This window comes from Agelaius phoeniceus, chromosome 5, assembly GCF_051311805.1.
Source record: "Agelaius phoeniceus isolate bAgePho1 chromosome 5, bAgePho1.hap1, whole genome shotgun sequence".
In the NCBI taxonomy this organism is placed as follows: Eukaryota; Metazoa; Chordata; class Aves; order Passeriformes; family Icteridae; genus Agelaius; species Agelaius phoeniceus.
In genome coordinates, this window is record NC_135269.1 from 17,844,696 (window position 1) to 17,863,537 (window position 18,842).

The 18,842-nt window shown below is 43.9% G+C and overlaps 1 protein-coding gene across 5 annotated transcripts in view; it reads left to right on the forward strand.

Moving 5' to 3' along the window:
* The window catches only part of LOC129119895 (potassium voltage-gated channel subfamily A member 5), a 197,799-nt gene that overhangs the window by 59,033 nt on the left and 119,924 nt on the right, over nt 1–18,842 (forward strand). Inside the window, exon 2 of one of the 5 annotated variants that reach the window (XM_077178433.1) lies at nt 7,059–7,113. The exons of the other annotated variants lie outside the window; for them this stretch is intronic. The gene's annotated coding sequence lies outside the window, so the exon portion shown is untranslated. The remainder of the gene's footprint in view (nt 1–7,058; nt 7,114–18,842) is intronic. 5 annotated transcript variants of the gene reach the window in all.

The window sequence follows — 18,842 nt, forward strand, 5'->3', positions numbered from 1 at the left end:
TGAATTAAAAAAAAACCAGAGGAATCATGAGAACCCAAGTATCTGTGAATTGGGAATGAGAATGCTGAGAACAGATTTGCTTTGCTTCAATATCTTTAAATACTTCTTTTTAAAATATTCTTCCTGAAGCTATCGAAACAATCTCTTTTACTACAAGTGTACGGTTTGTTGTGCTGATACACAAACAGGAAACTAATCGGGGGTTATTTCATTTATCCCTGTCAGACAATACTGATTGCCTGACAGTGCTTGTATGAAGGAAGGAAACTCTTAGGGAACACAATGCATATCTTGCTATGAAATCCTAGACCTCCATATAAGAATGAAGAGACATTTTAACACCATTACATTCTTTAGATAATCAGCCCTGAACCCCTACAGCTCGACCCACCCTATTGGGGTTTTTGCACCATACCAAGGTGTGGAATGAATGATTTCAAAAAAATCAGGTACATTAATATTTAATGCTATATAAAAAGTGAAGATTGTCTTAAGAACTTGTTATAAAGATATTATTGTATCTTATTATATACTAAGATATGTTCTGTCCCTCTGCTCCTCTCTGCTCAGTCCCCCTGCAGAGCTGCATCCAGCCCTGGGATCCCAGCACAGGAAAGATGGGGGGAGCTGCTGGAGTCAGTCCAGAGCAGGGACACCATGGGGATCAGAGGGATGGAGCAGCTCTGCTGGGAGAAAAGGCTGAGGGAATTGGGATTGTTCAGCCTGGAGAAGAGAAGGCCTTGGGGTGACCTCATTATGGCTTTCCAGTGCCTGAAGGGAGCCTGCAGGAAAGGTGGAGAAAGACTCTTGACAAGGGCCTGGAGAGACAGGACAAGGGGGAATGGCTTCACATTGACAGAGAGCAAGTTCAGATTGGATATTGGGAAGAAATTGTTCCCTGTGAGTGTGGTGAGGCCCTGGCACAGGTTGGCCAGAGAAGCTGTGGCTACCCCATCCCAGGAAGTGTCCAAGGTCAGGTTGGATGGGGCTCTGAGCAACCTGGGCTTGTGGAAGGTGTCCTTGCCCATGGCAGGGGCATGGAATGAGATGATCTTTAAGGTCTCTTTCCAACCCAAACCATTCCATGATTCTAGGGTGTTAAACCCACAGTTTTTCCTCCTTTCCTCAACTCAGCACAGATGTCACTCATGGAAAAGGATGTAAATAGGATCTTTCCCTTGAACTGCTTGGAGTTTGTCCTGTGAACCAGAGATGGCTGAACTGCAAATCGACCTTGATCAGGGAGCTGATGCTGCCTCTTTGCCAAGACATGGCACCAGTCTATGGGGGACTCTGATGATTTTTTAGATGGACAACAGGAAATGGAGGCTGATTAAGACCTGCAACTGTCCTCTCTTGGTCACAGGAATGGTCCCCATCAAAGGGATTTGACAGGGATTACAACCTGGTCTAGAGGAAGGTCTCCCTGCCTGTGCCTGGGAGATTGGAACGAGATGATCCTTAAGATCCCTTCCCACCCAAACCAGTCCGTGATTCTGAGATGATTCTATGACTGAAAGCGACTCCCTGAGTTCAGCAATAATGAAGTCAAAGCCTTTCATTTTCCTCACAGCTTGAAACAAACCTGCTGGGTTCTGTGGTTTGCAGCCCTCTCCTTGTCTTTTACACACCATGAGGAGCAAAGAGAAGGCTAAAAGAGGGGGTCAGATAACGGGAGAAAGGTGGGGAGTTACTTCAGGCTGCAGCCTGAGGAGCTGGAGGGACACTCAGCTGTGTTGACCTCGGTCTGGGCCCCTCTCGTGTACTGTGATCCACACACCACCATGTCGAGAGGGTCGGGCTGATGTGCAGGGTGTGTTCCCCTTAAAGGGCTGAGAGACCGTGGGTGGTTTTGGCCCCATCTCTGCTGGTCTCTGCCGTGAGGGCGTGGGGCATCCCGATGCCGAGAGGCAGATGCCGGAGCTGTGGCTGCTGGAGCCAGGCTGGGCGGCTTGGACAGGATTAGGAGCGGGTGACAGATGCACAAGCTGGCCTGAGGGCTCGGAGCATGGCTGGCTAGGCATAAATACCACAGCTTATACCGCGGGCTCGGGGTCTCGCACGGCTGGATGTGTGGGGAGGAGGAGCAGGTTCAGACCCTCTGCAGGAAAAGGGAGGAAGGTGGCAGATGGGTTTTAAGCGGGGAAATATGCATATCCCCGATTTAGGGCTTTGGTTCAAGGAGAAAGAGCCGGTGTTACAGCAGCGTGGGGAACTTCTGCGCTGGGAACACGCATCAGGCTCGAGGTTGGCGTGTGAGGATTTCCGCAGAAACGTGAGGCGTTCCCGTGCTCACATCCCGGAGCTCAGCCCGCGGTGTTCCGGGGGCCTTCGGAACCTGGCGGGTCCCGACAGCCGGGGGGAGACGCCGCTCGTGTCCAGGGATCCCGCAGGCGGGCCAGGCCGTGCTGCTCCCAGCGCGGCCCTGGGCTCGATGGCACCCCCCAGCAACAGCGAGAGCAGCGGGACCCGCCACTACCGCGGGCAGCCGGCGCCATCTCCCGGTGCCGGGATGGAGGGAAGGAGGGAGGGAAGAGAGAGAGAGAGAGAGAGAGGAGGAGGTGGAGAAGGAGGCAAGGAGGAAGGCAAGAAGAGAAGGGGGCAGAGAGAGAGGAAGGGAGGGAAATAGCAGGGAGATAGGGATAGAGAGGGGAGGGGGAGGGGAGGGGACGGGGAGGGGGAGGGGAGGGGACGGGGAGGGGGCAGCGAAGAAAGGAAAGGAAGCAGGGAGGAGGGAGGCAGGGAGAGAGAGCATCTAGTTCTGTCTCGCAGCGCGTTAGCAATAGTCCTCACTTGGCTCCACAGCTGTCCAGTTATTCATGTTCGAGAAAGACACATTACTTCTATTCTGGGCTTCTACAGGAGATCTCTTGCCTCAGAGGGACAGGGAATACAGGCAGAACCTTTACCTTCAGAAACTTGCCCCAAAAATAATTGAACATTTTCTCCGGGTGTGAAAACACCTATATGAAGGTGTTCAGCATTGCTAGGTGTTCTTCCTCCTCCATCTGCGCTATGCTAACGTGGTTCTGTTTTTATTCAAGACATGAAGTAGATGAAATACGATTCTGCAGCAGACTGAGTTTAAAAAAACACTCCATTAATGGATACAAAGGGCACTACACTACACTGTAGTAGGCCATTGGTGTATATATAGCTATGGTCTTATTCTTTCCTTTGGGTTTATTTGGTCTTTTTATTTTCTCTGGATTTGTTTGGTTTTGGTGGGTTTTTTTATTTGTTTGTTTGTTTTGGGTTTGTTGTTGTTGGGGGTTTTTTGTTTGGTTGGTTTTGGTTTTTTGTTTTTTTTCCCCTTTTTCTTTGATAGAGATTGAAGAGTCAAAAAAAAGCTTCTGGTTTTCCTTGCAAAACAAGTTGTCTGTGTAGATTCTCAGTTTGGGCAGCTTCACAGAATCCCCGGATGGCTCCAACTGGAAGCTGTGGGGGGAGGTGACAAAGATTATGAAGTTGGGACACCCTGGGACGAAGCAATCAACCATAAGTAAAACATACCTTTTGTTCCAGTGAGTTCCCAGTTCCCCACGTTTCCATTGGACCTCCCCCTAAAGACCACCCTCTCCCCATTCCCCTGTTGGTGTACCCCAGTCACCTCACTAAAAGACCACCTCTGTAACCCCTTCTTAGTGGTCAAAGGGCACCCCCGAGCCCACCTACTCCTTCCCCCTTTATAAACCCCATTCCAGCCCCGGTTTGGGGCTCAGCACCTCAGCTCTGGTACCCTTCGACAGAGCTGTGCCACTCTTTCCCTCCCCACCGGCACCCTCAGACTTCCTGGTATTAAAAAGCCTGTTGGAATTATACTGGAGTCACCGAGACCTCTCTGTCTAGCTGTGCCGTCTTAAACATCCGGGACTGTGCGTGTGTGTGACCGTGGCTGGATCTCTCCATGGTGACACACGCCGAGGAGCGGGCCCGCTGGCACCCACCCAGATTCGCGGCTCCCAGCAGCTAGCCAGACCCCGAAAACGCGCACAAAGGGACCACAGTGGGGCAGCTGGACCCACCTCCCTGCTCCAGCAGGGCCCTTCCACAGCACAGGGCACAGGATTGTGTCCAGAGGGGTCTGGAATATCCCCAGTGAGGAGACTCCACACCCTCTCTGGACAATCTGTTCAGTGCTCGGTCAGGGAAGAAGTTCTGCCTCCTGCCCAGGTGGAACCTCCTGGGCTCAGTCCCTGCCCGTTCCTCTGGTGCCATTGCTTGGCCCCTGGAGCAGAGCCTGGGCCCTGCTCAGAGCCCTCCCTGCAGGCAGGGACACCCAGGGCTGAGGGCCCCTCTCAGCTGGGGCTCCTCTCCAGGCTGGACAGCCCCAGCTCCCTCAGCCTTTCCCTGCCAGAGATGCTCCAGGCCCTAAATCATCTCTTCAGCCTCTGCTGGCCCCACTCCACGAGCTCCATGTCCCAGGTGTCGTGAGGAGCCCAGAGCTGGACACAGTACTGCAGGTGAGGCCTCACCAGGGATTTGTAAACTGGGAGCTTCCAGGAGCCCTCAAATACAGGACTATTACAGCTTTTATTTATACCCAACAGACCTGGAGTTAAGCCTTAGCAGCTGCTTAGGAGAGCATAGCAGAGCCCCTTTTCTTTTCATGGAATGATTTCACTTCTCAGATCATTCCAGTTCCTGGGCATCATAACACCTCTACTGCAACATGGAGCTCCACTTCTGGCTTTGATTTGCAGGCACCCTAATTCTGAGATGTTTATAAATGCAGAATATTGTAAAGGTCAGTTTTCCTTGCACACTTTACTCAGCAAGGTACACAAAGTTCTGCACTGTGTGATTTTAGGTGTAGCATCAACTGAGTTGTCATTACGGCATCATACATATATTTTTGGTGGTTCTCTCTGCTGAATGCTGGAGCAGGAAAGTTTTGCAGAGGTTAATGATTTAAAGGTGGAAAGTATGATTTCTCCAGTTCTAAAGGTGGAAACAGTAGTAAACTGCTATTTACTGGCATGGATAAATAGCTGGAAAACTTGTACTCCTCCAGATGTCAACCAGACAAAGAGGAACTCTAATGGATCTTACAAGAATTGACTGTGGTTTTCTCTCATAAAATTTTCAGTATATTCTATCAGAGAGGAGTTGTACTTCTTGACAGTGTTAGGGATTTCTGCAGTTCTGACTGGAATTTGAATGCTTGCCACAGCCTGTTGAGCAAAGCAGTGGTCTGCACTATCTTTGTCAAGTTTGTCTTTTCATTTAATATGATTCTAATTTTAAAAATAAAGGTGAAGTCCTTCCGAGACCATACCTTTAAGTAGAACACATTATATAGAAGTAACTAGAGCTCCTGAGTCCTTCAAGCTCTTCATATGTAACTTGACATGTTATGTTCAGTGTGGAGTGATTTTTCTTCCTTCCTGCACCACACTTCCCCAAATGGGAGATGCCTCCCAGGACTCCAGGGAAGGAGACCGTTGAGTATGGTGAACCTGACTGGGCAATGATTTCAAATTAAGGTGATTTTGTGTCTAAAACAATATAGAAAAATCATCTTTGCAGACTTTCTACTAGGTGGGACCTCTAAAAAGCAGCTTTCAAAGTAAAATCCTGTTATAAATTATCAAATCGTGAGCCAAAATTATCAAAAATTTAGCAAAGATTTATTAATTTATCTGTGAGACCGAAGTTTGGTCTTCGAAACCACCACAGCCAAAGATACAGCGTCGAGCCCAGGGTTGACGCTGGGTGAACACGGATCTGACCTCCCGAGTGTCAGAATCTCCCCCTCGGTTCACGCTCCCTGCTTCGCACCGCAAGGTTTTATACAGTTTATTCTGCCCGAGGCAAAGATCACCGAATTTCCGAATTTCCTTTGTGTTTCTTCACATGCATCACTGTTTCTTTCCATGTGCAGAGGTGTGCCATCGGCATCAACGGCCTCTGGGGAAGCCATGTATTCAGATGTATCAGTTTGGTACTGCTGACTGTCTTGATAGATGCAATCAGCAGGGCGATAATCGCTCTTGGGTCGCTCCCAACCCAACGGGATACCGGTGATCATCGCCCTGGAAGCTTCTATTCTTACGTTAAGGCATTGATCGTTACCTTAACTTGTGTCCGGGAACTAGTTGAATCTAAATCAGACAGCTGTTCCCGGCTGGGATGGTCAAAAGATATGCTTTGGATTTCACAATATTTTATACCATACATTAATAGCATGAATTATCCCTACCAATATCCCTATATATTATAATTCCAATCAGAAAAAAAAAAAAACCCAACAATGAAACACCACAGTTGTATAGGATGCAATATGAATAACAATGTTTGACTAGTTTTTGACAAATAAATATGTAAATTTCTACTTCTTTCTCATTCTCACTCTGTTCTGAAACATTTCATCTGCACTGTCATGAGAATTCTTAAATATAAGCACTTTATATTTCTTCGACATTTAGCATGGCAGCTTTACATTTTAAAGCATTTGCTGATGTCTGTTTTTATTTCTGAAAAATGCTGATTAAAAAAACTCAGATGTTTACAGAAAAGTTTAGCTTTGGAAAAAATTCAACTACATTGTCAGTTAAAAGTTTTAAGATGGCCTGTGATACGATTTAACAGTCCTGAGCCTTTTTCATTGTGTTTTTCCTTTATTTTCCCTGCTTGAAACCACTTTCGTCTAACTAATTGATTGTTAAAAAGTATCTTTAGTTTGAAATCTTTAGATTTTTATCCTAATTCAAAAAGGAAAACAGTAAAAATCACTATACCAAATAGTGAGTATGATAGGAAACCATTTCCCAGCTGCATCCATGGGCACCTGAATCTGTTGGCCCAGATTTTTGTTTTATATCTGCAAGTCTTTTTACTGAAAATTCTGGATCAAGTCAGGATTTTGCCATATCTAGAGGAGAAATATGATTTGGTTGCCTGTTATCCCAGGACAGTGGCCTCTCAAAAAGGATGTCTGAGGTTTCCAGCAGGTGATTGTTACTGTTGTTCCAGACTGGGTCATCTGAAGTACTCTTTTACAGACTTAAAGAGGTCTGTGGGATGATGAAATGAGACGAATTAATTTTTCCTAACAGGTCTCATGAAGGGAAAAGGAGATGAAGGCATCAGAAACCATCTTATCCTCTGGAGGTGAAGAAGGAGGATCTATATCAGGAGTATTTGTTGTCTTTTCATTCCATCCATGGTGATGGATATTCTGAGCGCACTGGTTGCAAATATGAGCCCTAATTTTTCACTGTCCTTTCAGATCAGGATTGTTGGAGGGGGGGATGCAGCTTGTTCAGCCTGTTTATGTTACTCAGGTGTTGGTGTCATACCTTCTGTTCCCTTTTCATCTGTGAAAGGATGGGAGGAATGTGAATAAAAAGCAGGGCCATATTTCCTGAGCACATTGACCGGACTTGGCAACTCATCCTTCAGATCATGTTACTAATGTAATTCAGCAAGTTTTTGAGCCTTACCTGCTTCTCACAATCACTTTGAGTTTGATACCCTTTTTATTTGAGATGTGTTTCTTTTGTAGTGTCTCTCTTCAAAATCCCTGCCTGTTCCCCAAGTTCCTTCTGCATTAATTGCCTCTTATCAGGAATTCAGTGTGCTCTGGGGGGCTGTTTGTCTCTGCTCTTTGTTAGTCACAAAGTATCTGCTATATTGGTTTTCCATCTCCAGAGTCTCTGAGGGCTCCTGGGAAGTACATGAAATATAAAATTACCCAGCTCTGTCTTTAGATCATGGTGATAGTCCTCTAATCCCAATGCACAATATCAAGATACTTTGTTTTATGCAGATGAATGTCACCCCCTGAAAGAAACCAAAGATTTGAACTTTTGCTCGGTGAGTGCTAGCTCTCATCCTTCCCATTCCCAGTGATAAATTTGTGCTAAGGAATTTTGAGGCAAAATTATTTACCTAACAAACTGGTGTCTTGCCAGAAGATGTGGTTTGGGATTATTTGCCTCCAAACCTCTCTGGGGGAACACAAGTTTAAAAGATTCCCTAAGGAATTATTACCTTTAGAAAACTTATTTCCTTATTTTCCTACCCCACAGATGTTCAAAGGCCCTCTCTTTGTTCCCTGGAGGTTCTGCCCTCCGTGGGTCACTTGGACTGGCCCAGCAGGGATAGAATCTGACCTGTGTTTCTGAGCAGGATACTTGGGATTTGGGGGGTGCTGAAGAGTTGGGTCATGGACATGGGACATGTAGGGCATGAAATTAAGCCAGAGTCCTGTCGTGCTGCTTTGCTGTGCTTGTTTATGTAGGGGGCTCTGTGGACATTTTCCTGTGTCCATTCTCTTTATGGATTTGATTTTTCAATCAGTGGCTCCATGCTTCTGAGAATTTTCATGGTTCTGTGTTTCTGAGTTAAGAAGACCCAATGTCCCTGCTGGTCACCACATTGTGACATTTCTTTTCCTACAACCTGGGATAAAAGTATAGCTCCAGAAAGGAGCTTATTTTTTTTGTTTGGGTTTTATTTGTTTGTTCTTTTGGGGGCGGGGGGGGAGGTGGGGGGTGGTGTGGTGGTGTTTTGTTTTATTTTGTTTTATAAAGATATTTAGCTGGATTGATCCTGACAGCAGGCACAGACCCCGACAATCCTTTCCCATCTGTTCACTTGCATGTGCCCATGCTTCTATTTTTTGAAGGAGGGATCACCTCTCTCTTCTGTCTGGATATCTCTGGTGCTAGTAAGTGGTGATAGTTCTGCAGCTCTACAACAATCCAGAAAGTTCCTCTTCAAAATACGTAGTTTTTCTCCCAGGCATGAGGAGTACTTCAGTGTCCTTGAGACTCTCCTTTGTTTTCCCCTCTGCTTCAGCTATATATTTATATTTATTTCTGTATCTTTTTTGCAGCTGCCAGCAGAAGCCTTTGCAGCCTTGAGTCTTGAAAGTCAGATGTTGGTGTTATGAGTCCTATTTTTGCTCTGAGTACTGGCAGGGCACCCACAGGCAGTATGAGATGGCTCCAGTTCATAATGTGCCTTGTTGTCGTGTCTGTGTGCTAGAAAGAACAGCTCTTCCTCTTGACTAACTTTCCTGTTGATTTTTCTTGTTTTCACATGACTTCTCTTATTGTGGACTACAGCCACTCAATAATAATTAACAATGCCAATAGCAGGCGATTACAGCCAATTTTCTCTAACACTCCCTTCATTCTAAGCAGTTCTGGCATAAATATAAATAATATAATTACAGTGTAATCTATTTTTGGATGAAGTTCCAAGTACTGCTGAGGACTTCCCAGTGGGAGCAGGAAGCAGGAAGCCAGGGTCATCCATGTTATAAAGAAGCAACACCATCAATACTATCCTATTGAAAGGAAATGTTGCAGTATCAGTCCCTATGGAATTGCTGTTTTCTCCTTAAATGTCCCACCAAGTAGTGGGAGCTTGGCAGCCTCTCGGTGTTGTGAGTGCAGTGCCCATAAAATTAGATAGATCGGGACATCATTAAAAAGTGAATCCTGCAAGCAGGATTTTGCTGGGATCATGTCTTACTCCCTGGCCTTGGCAGTGACTTTTGCTACTGATCTCCTTTTGAGATGACTCCCAGCCTTCAACACTCAGTGTCTGGCTCTTTAAAGGGTCAACCTTCTAGATATATTGGATTGCTTTTATTGGTATTAAAATTAGAATAATTTCCCACAGGAAGCTGACCAGATGTCCTCATTTAATCAGAGCTTTTTTTTTTTTCTGTGTAACATCCAGCTGTCCTATCACCTTTCAGAGCAGACTCAATTATCTCCCTTGACTTGTATCTGAGATCCCTGAAAGCTGTCAAGAATTGCTCACTCATAACTGCATCTCTGATCCCTCCATCAGGAGCAAAACACAACTCAAAACTCAAGGAAATATTGGTTAGAGCTCAGAACTTCTTTAATAAGAAAAGGAGTTGATACTCTTATTGAAAGGGAATTCTTCAGTGTAGTTGCCACTGTAAAAGATTTTTAATAGTTCATTATGAAATTATTTTTGTGTTATCTTTTATTTAGCTTGTGCACTGTTTTCTCAGGCTGTAGGAATGCAGTCTGACAGAAAGTGTATGGGAGAATAAATACACATTTTTACATACTGAAGTGCTGGAAGGCTGGTTTGACTTCAGCTTGGCAGTACAAGAAAGAAATATTTCCTTAAGAATGATAGCCACTGTTGAAAATGAGGCTGATCCACAGACCCTGAGTAGCATGGAAACTAAACACTTGTCTCTGCTAACAGCATAAACAGCACAATTCAGTTGGAAGGATGCTTGAAGATATTTTTATTCCAGTCATAAGACCCTGGTGCATTGTATAATATTTTTATATTATTTTTTTTTTAATATTTGGTTTATCTGTTTTCACCAGAATGGAATAAATGAATTTAGGATAAACTGTGCTTTCACTTTTTGTGCAGTTTTAATCAAAACAGGGTATTTGATTCATAAAATTTCTTGGTGCACATAAAAGCTCAGGCTGAAAAGGGGAAGAAGAGGGCACATAATCATGAGCAGCTCCCAATGGGGTCGCTCCCTATCCCACAGAAATCTGCCACTCTGCTCAGCTATTTATTGCCCACCATAATTATGACAAATCTTTAAATCCTTTCAGTTGTTACTGAGATGTCCTGGGGGCTCATGTCCCAGGGTGTCTAATTTCTATTTGGCCAAATAACCCCAGTGGGCAGAATATGGATTAGATTTAAAGCCTCGGGGGACTTCCCACAGCAGCACCTTATTTACACTGGAATGGAAAAGTACATTCTTCCATATGGGAAGAGATTTTTGGATAACGTGTGTTGTCTGTGTTGTTTGCAGTACAAAACAAATTCCTGGAACAGCTAATGAAAAGAAAACAGGCTCTCAGTTGTTTGGAGTGCAAATGACCTGGTGGGTTTGATCCAGCCCAGAAATCCAAGGAGATTCCTGTCAGTGAGCAATCTGAGCAAGGCAGCAAATTTTTTTAGACATTGTGGTTTGCAGAGCACATTACAGCTGCTGTATTCTGTGAATAAGGTTGGACTTGATGATCTTGGAGGTCTTTTCGAGCCTTGAAGATTCCATGATTCTGTGATTGTCTGACACTCAGAAATGTGGCCAGAGGATGGGTAAAGGCTCAGCTGCTCAGCCACACAAGGGAGGGCTCTCTAAAGGGACACTGAAGCCTTTTTCCTTGGAGAAGGGGAAGAAATGTTGTTCCAAAAAACCTCTCTAAACAAAGTATTTAGTGTGTGGTGGGGAAAACAAGAGTGTTCTGGGAAAAAAAAAAATCCAAAAGGACCTTTGATTATCAAAGAGCAACAAAGGCAAGGGAGAAACATTGTCCCGTGGATGAGGAGTCAGTCATGGTGTATTTTAAGCAACCAGCAATAGATCCTTTCATACCTAAAAATAAAAATCTGTGGATCTCCTCCAAAATCCGTGAAAGCAAATGGGATTATTTTCATTGACCTTTTCAGTTGGAAGCCATAAATAGATGTTTTTTCTCTTTTTGCCCCTTTTGCTGGAGAAGAACAGGACATTTTGGATTTTATAGCTCTTTTCTAGCTGACAGACTGTGTCTTCTGATAGTTATGCACAGCTAGATCTCTGTACACTGCCAATCTCAGGAAAAACAGTACTGCTGGAGCTAGGATGAGCTGAGAACAGGTGAATCATGCAAATGGCAGCCTCCAACATGGCTGAGGAAAAGAAAATATTTTTGTACAGATAGAAGGGCAATTGGAGTAACTGTGGTGTCATTGTGAGGGGTGAGAGAATTGGGGTCATTAAGGCAGGAAAGGGATGAATCTCCAGACACCTGCTTTGACTTTCTTTGTAACTTGTGCTGTGAAGCCATGCTCAGCAATGAACCTGGAACTTGTGGCTGGGCAGTAAGACATCTGAGAAAGCTCCTTCCTTGATTTCAAAGCAATGTGTGTTTGAATGACACAAGGTGTCAAAAATGACCAAAAGTCACTAAATCCCATGTGTGCAATCCTGAAGGGTAGATCCTGTCTCTCTGTGTTTACAGAAGGCTGCCCACTCCACAACCAGCAATCTCCTGTAGTGTTGTAATAGTTTTATTCCTCCTTGTCCCAAAAAAATGTGCAGTGACTTTAGTGCCCGTGCACTAACAGGCCTAGGCACACAGCAGCTTGAGCAGAGAAAGGACAGATCCTGTGCTGGCTTCTCAAAATATTGGCAACCTTCCTGCTTGAGGGTCCATCCCAGTCCTTCCATGTCCCTGCATTGTCTACATGGATGGCTGATCCTCCCTGTAAGAGGTGCCTGGAAAAGGTTTGGATCTATACACTGCAGTCCCTCATTTGCTTGATATTTCAATTCAATTGAATTGTGAATTTTATCCCTCTGGAAATATTTACCACAGTCCTGGTACCCTGGCCCATCTCCAAAATATAGAAAACATCTCCAGTTGCACCTGAATCTGACCATGTGGCTGTATTTGCCTTTAAAATCATTGCTGAACTGTTCTACTGACGCCACTTCATTTTTTCAATGCCCTTTCTGTCAGAAGCAAAACATCAGCAGCAATGACAGTTCATGAAGCAACAATTTGTAGGGTAACTACTTCAGGCTCTGTATGTAGTTAATCTCATCTTTTCCATATTCAAATCCAGTTTTATTATCTATTTTGTTTGTGTGGTTTTTATTTTTCTTCAGAGTGATCTTTTAAGGTACTTTTGATTAGCAGGAGTTAAGAGCACTGTACCTAAGAAAACATTCTTCTTTGAATCAGGAAGCACCAGGAAGGGGTGAATGCTCAGGGTCTTGCACCAGAGCATCTTTGGCTGAGTGATGAGGGTTGGACATCCAGGGAATTGAATTTGGTACATGTCATACTCTCCCAATAAGTTAGCAGGACTTGTTTGTCCAAAAGCATTTTTGAAAATCAAAGGTTATATTAGTCTAGATAAAGCCTTGGGCATTAATGTTGAGTGGAAGATGTCTTTTTTTAGTCTCTGGTTATGGCTTCATACTCTGAAAGCTTTTTTTAACTCCAGGGAAAAGAGTTAATTAAATACATATTTCTGGAATCCACCAGTGGTTGCTTTTGCTGGAGGTGAATTCAATGTTCCTTTCCAGTCTCTCACTTTTTAAAGTTACCTACAGCCTGAGAATGAAGAGAGTATTCAAAGGTTTATTTAGTTATTTCTCCTGAGAAGGAGTTGCTTTCAATTTTCATTCAGCTCTTGTCTCAAGCAATTATTCAAAATTGTGGGGCTCTCCTGTGTAAAGTTACTGCTTATTCAGGAGAAGCTGAATTTGTGACGTGGCATTTTTTATATTAGTGCCCAGCATTTTAGGAGAAACACGCTGTGCTGTGAAGCTTATTCTAAAAGTGTTAGCAATGCAAGAATTTGCTATTAAGAAGGAATGGGGATCCAGGCCTTGGGAAGGGTATTCTAGCACTTTTAGGATGGATTATGGAGATCTAGCCTTACATATTGACTTACTTGTTCCCTTGTCTTATCTGATACCATGCCACCTGCTCAGAAAGCCTTGCTTGCAGTTGAGCTGTGCCCAGCAACTTGTTTTGCCTCTCATTTGTATAATGCTTTAATCACCCTACTTCTCAAATGGGGGCTGTAAAGCACTCAGTGATTTGCTGTGCTCCTGATGCTGCCAGGGCCACTTTTCTGGTTCAGTTAATTTACTTCAACTGGTTTGTGAAGGCTGCCCAGTGACAATATTCTGGTAACAGGAAAGAATGAACAACTCTCCTTGTTGTACAGCACTGAGAGAACTCTCCGTTAGTAGTTAAACTTAACTCTCAGTTAAAGTAGTTAAAGACCCCTGTAGGGTCCAGCACTGATTTGTAGCACCACCTTCAGCAAGCAGGTGGTGGTTTTGGTTTTGTCTGTCAAGCTAGCCCTTCCCAAGGGAATCATGGATGCAGAGCTCTTGTGACCTTGGTAGGTGCTAGAGGCCACCTCTTCAGGATTAAAGGGGTGGGTGGGAATCATGGAATTCTAATGAACACTGACTTGTGAGACAACACTTGGAGGCTTTTTGTGGAGCCTTTTGAACTCCGGCCAGCCCTGCTGGTCATGCTCCTGACATGCCTCCGAGCTGATTCCATGGAGATTTCCTTGCATTTGGTATAGAATGCCTGCTCTCAGATGGTGTTTCACATTCTCATGACTTCAGCCTGCCTGTTCTGAAATGCCAGTGTGCCTGCTGCTCACTCCTGTGTGCTCCAGTGGCTCAGCAATGCTTTTCCCTGCCTGGTGTGGGATTTCCCTGTTTCTCAGGGATACAGGGTCAGCTTAGCTGTCCTGAGTCTCTGTGTCCTGAAAGCCTCTTTCCTCATCGCTTGTCAAGCCACACCTGCCTTTTCTACTCCTCCTCCTACCCCAGACTTTCTCTCTCTTTTTTTGTGATGTTGTTACACTTTAGGTCTTCACTAGGACTCGATGCTGAAGCAAAGGTGGTCAAAGGAGGTAAGGAAAGGATATATTCATTCAATTATTGGGAGTCTCTAAACCAACAACAAAACAAAAGGAATACTTATCACTGTAGTTCTCCTGCAATTTTGGCATGGCAAAAGTGGTTCTCTCAGTCAGAGATAGATTTCTCAGAGCTTTAACACCAAATTTAATATGTCCTTTAGGATATGTGATTGTACAAAATGTGCTGGTGCTTTTCTGCTGGAAAGACTGTGCTCTTTGCAACAGTTTTTGCTCTGACTCAAGTTCACAGCCCTCAGGAAGCTCTAAGTGGAAGGAAGGCATATTTCCACATGAAGGAAAAGGAAATAAGCATAACAAAGCACTGAGAGAACCCAGTTCTTCCTTCAAGGACAGTGCTTAAGTACTTTGATGTGGTAGCAGAATTTCTTCTTGATGAGGGAGGACATATCAGCCAAGTCCCTTAGTAACTTATCAAGTGTCCTTCCTAATCAGATTTTCCACCACACATAATTATTTACTGTACCTGTCTTTTACACCCCTGTTTTGTGAGCAAGATCTTCTGTTGCAGAACTTTCTATTTAATGCTGGACTGCCCCAGCTCATGAGTGAACATTCTCTCCTTACATCTGAAATGCCTCTGTTGTGTTTGTTGCACATTTCCTTGTTCCACTGATTTCTTTGGATGGACAAGCTGAGGCACCAAGGGGAACATGTGACTTAAGACCCTGCAAGGAGACAGTGGCAGATGAAGAAGTGAAGATTACACAAGTCTTATCTCCAACACTAAATCAATGAGAATATACACACAGGTCTTATCTCCAACACTAAATCAATGAGAATATACACTGTGTCTCATGCCACAAAAAGGTGATGGTAAGAGACATGAGCTGCTACCATAAAAAGGACAATTTAGGGTGTATATATATATCCTGACATTTGGAATGTTTTCTTTCTATATGTAGGAGATGTAAGTGTGATTCTAGCTCATGTATCCAGGCTGTGATGTGTCAAATATAAGAGGAAGTTGCAACAGTCTGATGCTGAAATGACAGTGAATGTGCGGGAAAATTGTGGGAACTCAGACCTCACTGCTGAGATTCCATTTACTCAGTGTACACACCATGCCCTTCATTATACCCATTTTTATATTAATTTTATCTCTTTTTTTTTTCCAGCCTGTGATACAGGTTATTGACCTTCAGCATTTGTACAGACTTGACCTTCAGCATTTGTACAGACTGATAACAAAGGATAAGTAAAGTACAGATACAAATAATTAATCAGTACCACCTAGGCCCATTGTCCAATTGCTTATTTTGCAAAACATCTTATTCTGTAACATGACAGGTATGGTTTCTTTTGCTTTGAAAGTAAAGTGCTCTAGCGTTTAGTGCTCTGAAGCTTTAAATTCTCATTTAAATGCTTGTCTCCTGAAGGCCACATTCTTTAGCTCTTGACGCAGACACTTTGTCCTCTTTCACCAGCTGCTTCATTTTTCTTTTGATCCTTTTAGCTGGAACTCTCAATTTTCAGTCTATGGAAGAACAAAATTCTGGCATTAAACATAAAATCATATTCCACCTTCATTTCTGAATAGTGCTTATTTGATTCAAATAAGTAACTTTATTTGAAACAAGGAATAGAAAAAATATGATACTTCAGATAAATATTACTGGGATCAATGGAGCAGAATAAAATAAACCTGTATTTGCTACAAACCCTGAATTTTACTTGTTTAAAATTTTCACTGCAAGGGTTTTCATTTGTGATCTCAGGCCAATCATCTCATTTCTGCTGTGATAGGACAGGATGCCTTTCTTTCTCCTGGTATCTTCTATTCTTCTGATGATTTTGGACAAAAATAGGCAGAGAGAAATTAGAGAGAAAGGGAAAGGATGATGTCAGCTGTTGTGCTGTGACTGCGTTAACTTCATTGACTCAGGAAATCCTGTTTAAAGATTATTCTGTCTCATCCTGAACACACAGATAACTCCTTGCAGAAGTGTAAAAGTTCAATCTATCCCACCAGTGTTAAAAAGACAGAACATATTGGCATCTCAGTAAACCCTTGCATTAGAATTTTAAATAGGATTTAGGTAGTTTGTTATCTGAAGTCCTAGTGAAAAATATTTAACCACTCTCAGCCTTAATTTCCCTAAAATATTCATGGGATTTAGAAAGCCTAACCTGTGAAAGAGGTTCTGTCATGCACCTGAAGAGGTACCTGAGTATCTTCAAGAAACTGGGATCACATCTCTCTTTGGTAAATAATTCCTGAACATGTGACCTGTGACTCTTCCCCTCATCAGGGGCACTTCTGGGCACAACAGATCCTAGATGCTTTCCCACAAAACTGGGAAATGGTAATGGAAAACTGGGTAATGGAAATTACCCAAAACTGGCTAATGGGAAAGGAATTAGCCTAAAAGACACTGCAACAACAAATATGACACTCTGAGGGAAATCAGTCCCTATTTACAGCATGCCATGTTTGTTGTAATTCACTATAAAACATTGATCTTTCTGGGTGTAAATATTGTCCCACAGAATATTAACAGCATATCCAGCCTTGCTTCCTGGTGTTGTCTTGTTGATTCACATTTCATTGGTTCTTGCCTTTCTTTTCCTTGTCTTCCTCCTCTGGTGGAAAGTTTGGATTTCTGTTTCCTAAATGGGCTGGATGCATTGGAGCCTGACTCTCTGCTATGCTATGTCATCCAGCCAGCTTTCCCAAACTCTGCATTCCTTCTCTCCTGGTTTCCCACTGCCCTTCTGCCTCCTTCTGCCAGATGCTGCCTCATTCTGGGCCTGACTGGAGGATATTCTGTCTGATTTGCATCCCACAGCTGCTATTTGATCTCAGTTCTGCTCTTTTCCCCTTCCTCCCCCTGCTAGTTTTGATCTAGTTCCAGAGTTTCATTATCTAATTCATTTGTTCTGGTAGACCTTTAAGTTCTTCATCTTTTATTAGGCCTAATGGGAATTGTTTTCTCGCTTTGGAGCTTAGTGATGGCTTCTTTTCCCATTTAATATGTCCAGGCTGCCAGGCACTTGTACCAGACTGCATCTCAGCCCCCAGCAGGCCATGGTTGTTATCTGGCTTTTCCCAGCAGTTGTTTGGCTCAGAACCAAGAATGCAGAAGTGCACAAAATGCCTGTGTGGTGTCTGCCCCTGACAATGGGCCACAATTACCAGCTCATTTCAGAGATTGTCACCCTCAAAACTCTGCCTTTCTCTACATATGGCTGGACACGGTTCATTTGTGAGGTTTGCCTGGGAGACAGGCTGGAGAGATTACACCTCCTGCAGAAAAAAAAAAACAAAAAACACCTCAGCTGCTTTTTTGCCAAGTTCCAATCTCAGGAATCCAAAGAGCCATCGTGGTTGTGACTTAAAGATGGCAAACCCTGAGAGCAGCTGAGGACATGTACAGGCACAGGGGCTTGGTTTCAAACCCTCCTGTGTCTCAGTTAAATGTGTGTTTTTTCTCTTAATAAGCCTCACCTAGGGCTCCTAGGTACTGTGTAACACCGGTGTAATATACAAGGAATTGTAATGAGTAACTTCTGCTTGAAGGAAAAGTATGGTGACTACACACTTGAAAAAGTTACATTTTGAGTTGCATCTTACCCAAAGGAGATGTAATTATTTAGGTGTCTTGGAGTTCTTCAGAAATACTGTGATCTACTAAGAGTAATAGGCCAATAATAATTAGGTGTAAGTATTGTTGGACACATGACAGGAGGAAGCAGGAGTGGGACAAGGCAAGAAGGACATGTTAATCACATGAATGATGTGTTTTTTAATTTTACCCCATATAAATGCTATGGATTTCTCTAAAGGTTAATTATGTGTGTTTGGAGCTTTTGGAAAAAATGATACCCTTTTTTAATTTTTTTTTTCCCGGAGAAATGCAGGGAATATGGAGATTTCAAGCTTCTTTACAAATCAGTCTTACATTGATGTCTTGCGGGTGTTGAGTGCTGCCCACACTTGGGTAGCAAGGCCACTGCATGGAGAGCTCAGAGCAGCCTTCTGGTATCTGAAGGGGCCTCCAAGGAAGCTGGAGACGAACTTTTCATCAGGAACTGTAGTGACAGGACAAGGGGGAATGGCTTCACACTGACAGAGAGCAGGTTTATGTTGGATATTGGAAAGAAATTGTTCCCTGTGAGGGTGGGGAGGCCCTGGCACAGGTTGGCCAGAGCAGCTGTGTCTGCCCCATCCCTGGAAGGGGGGTTCCAGGTCAAGTTAGATGGGGCTCTGAGCAACCTGGTCTGGTGGATGAATTTCTTCCCAATATCCAATCTAAAACTCCTCTCTGTCAGTGTGAAGCCATTCCCCCTTGTCCTGTCACTTCAGGCCCTTGTCAAGAACCTCTCTCCATCTTTCCTGTGGGGTCCCTTCAGGGAGTGCCACAATGAGGTCACCCCAAAGCCTTCCCTTCTCCAGGCTCAGCAATCCC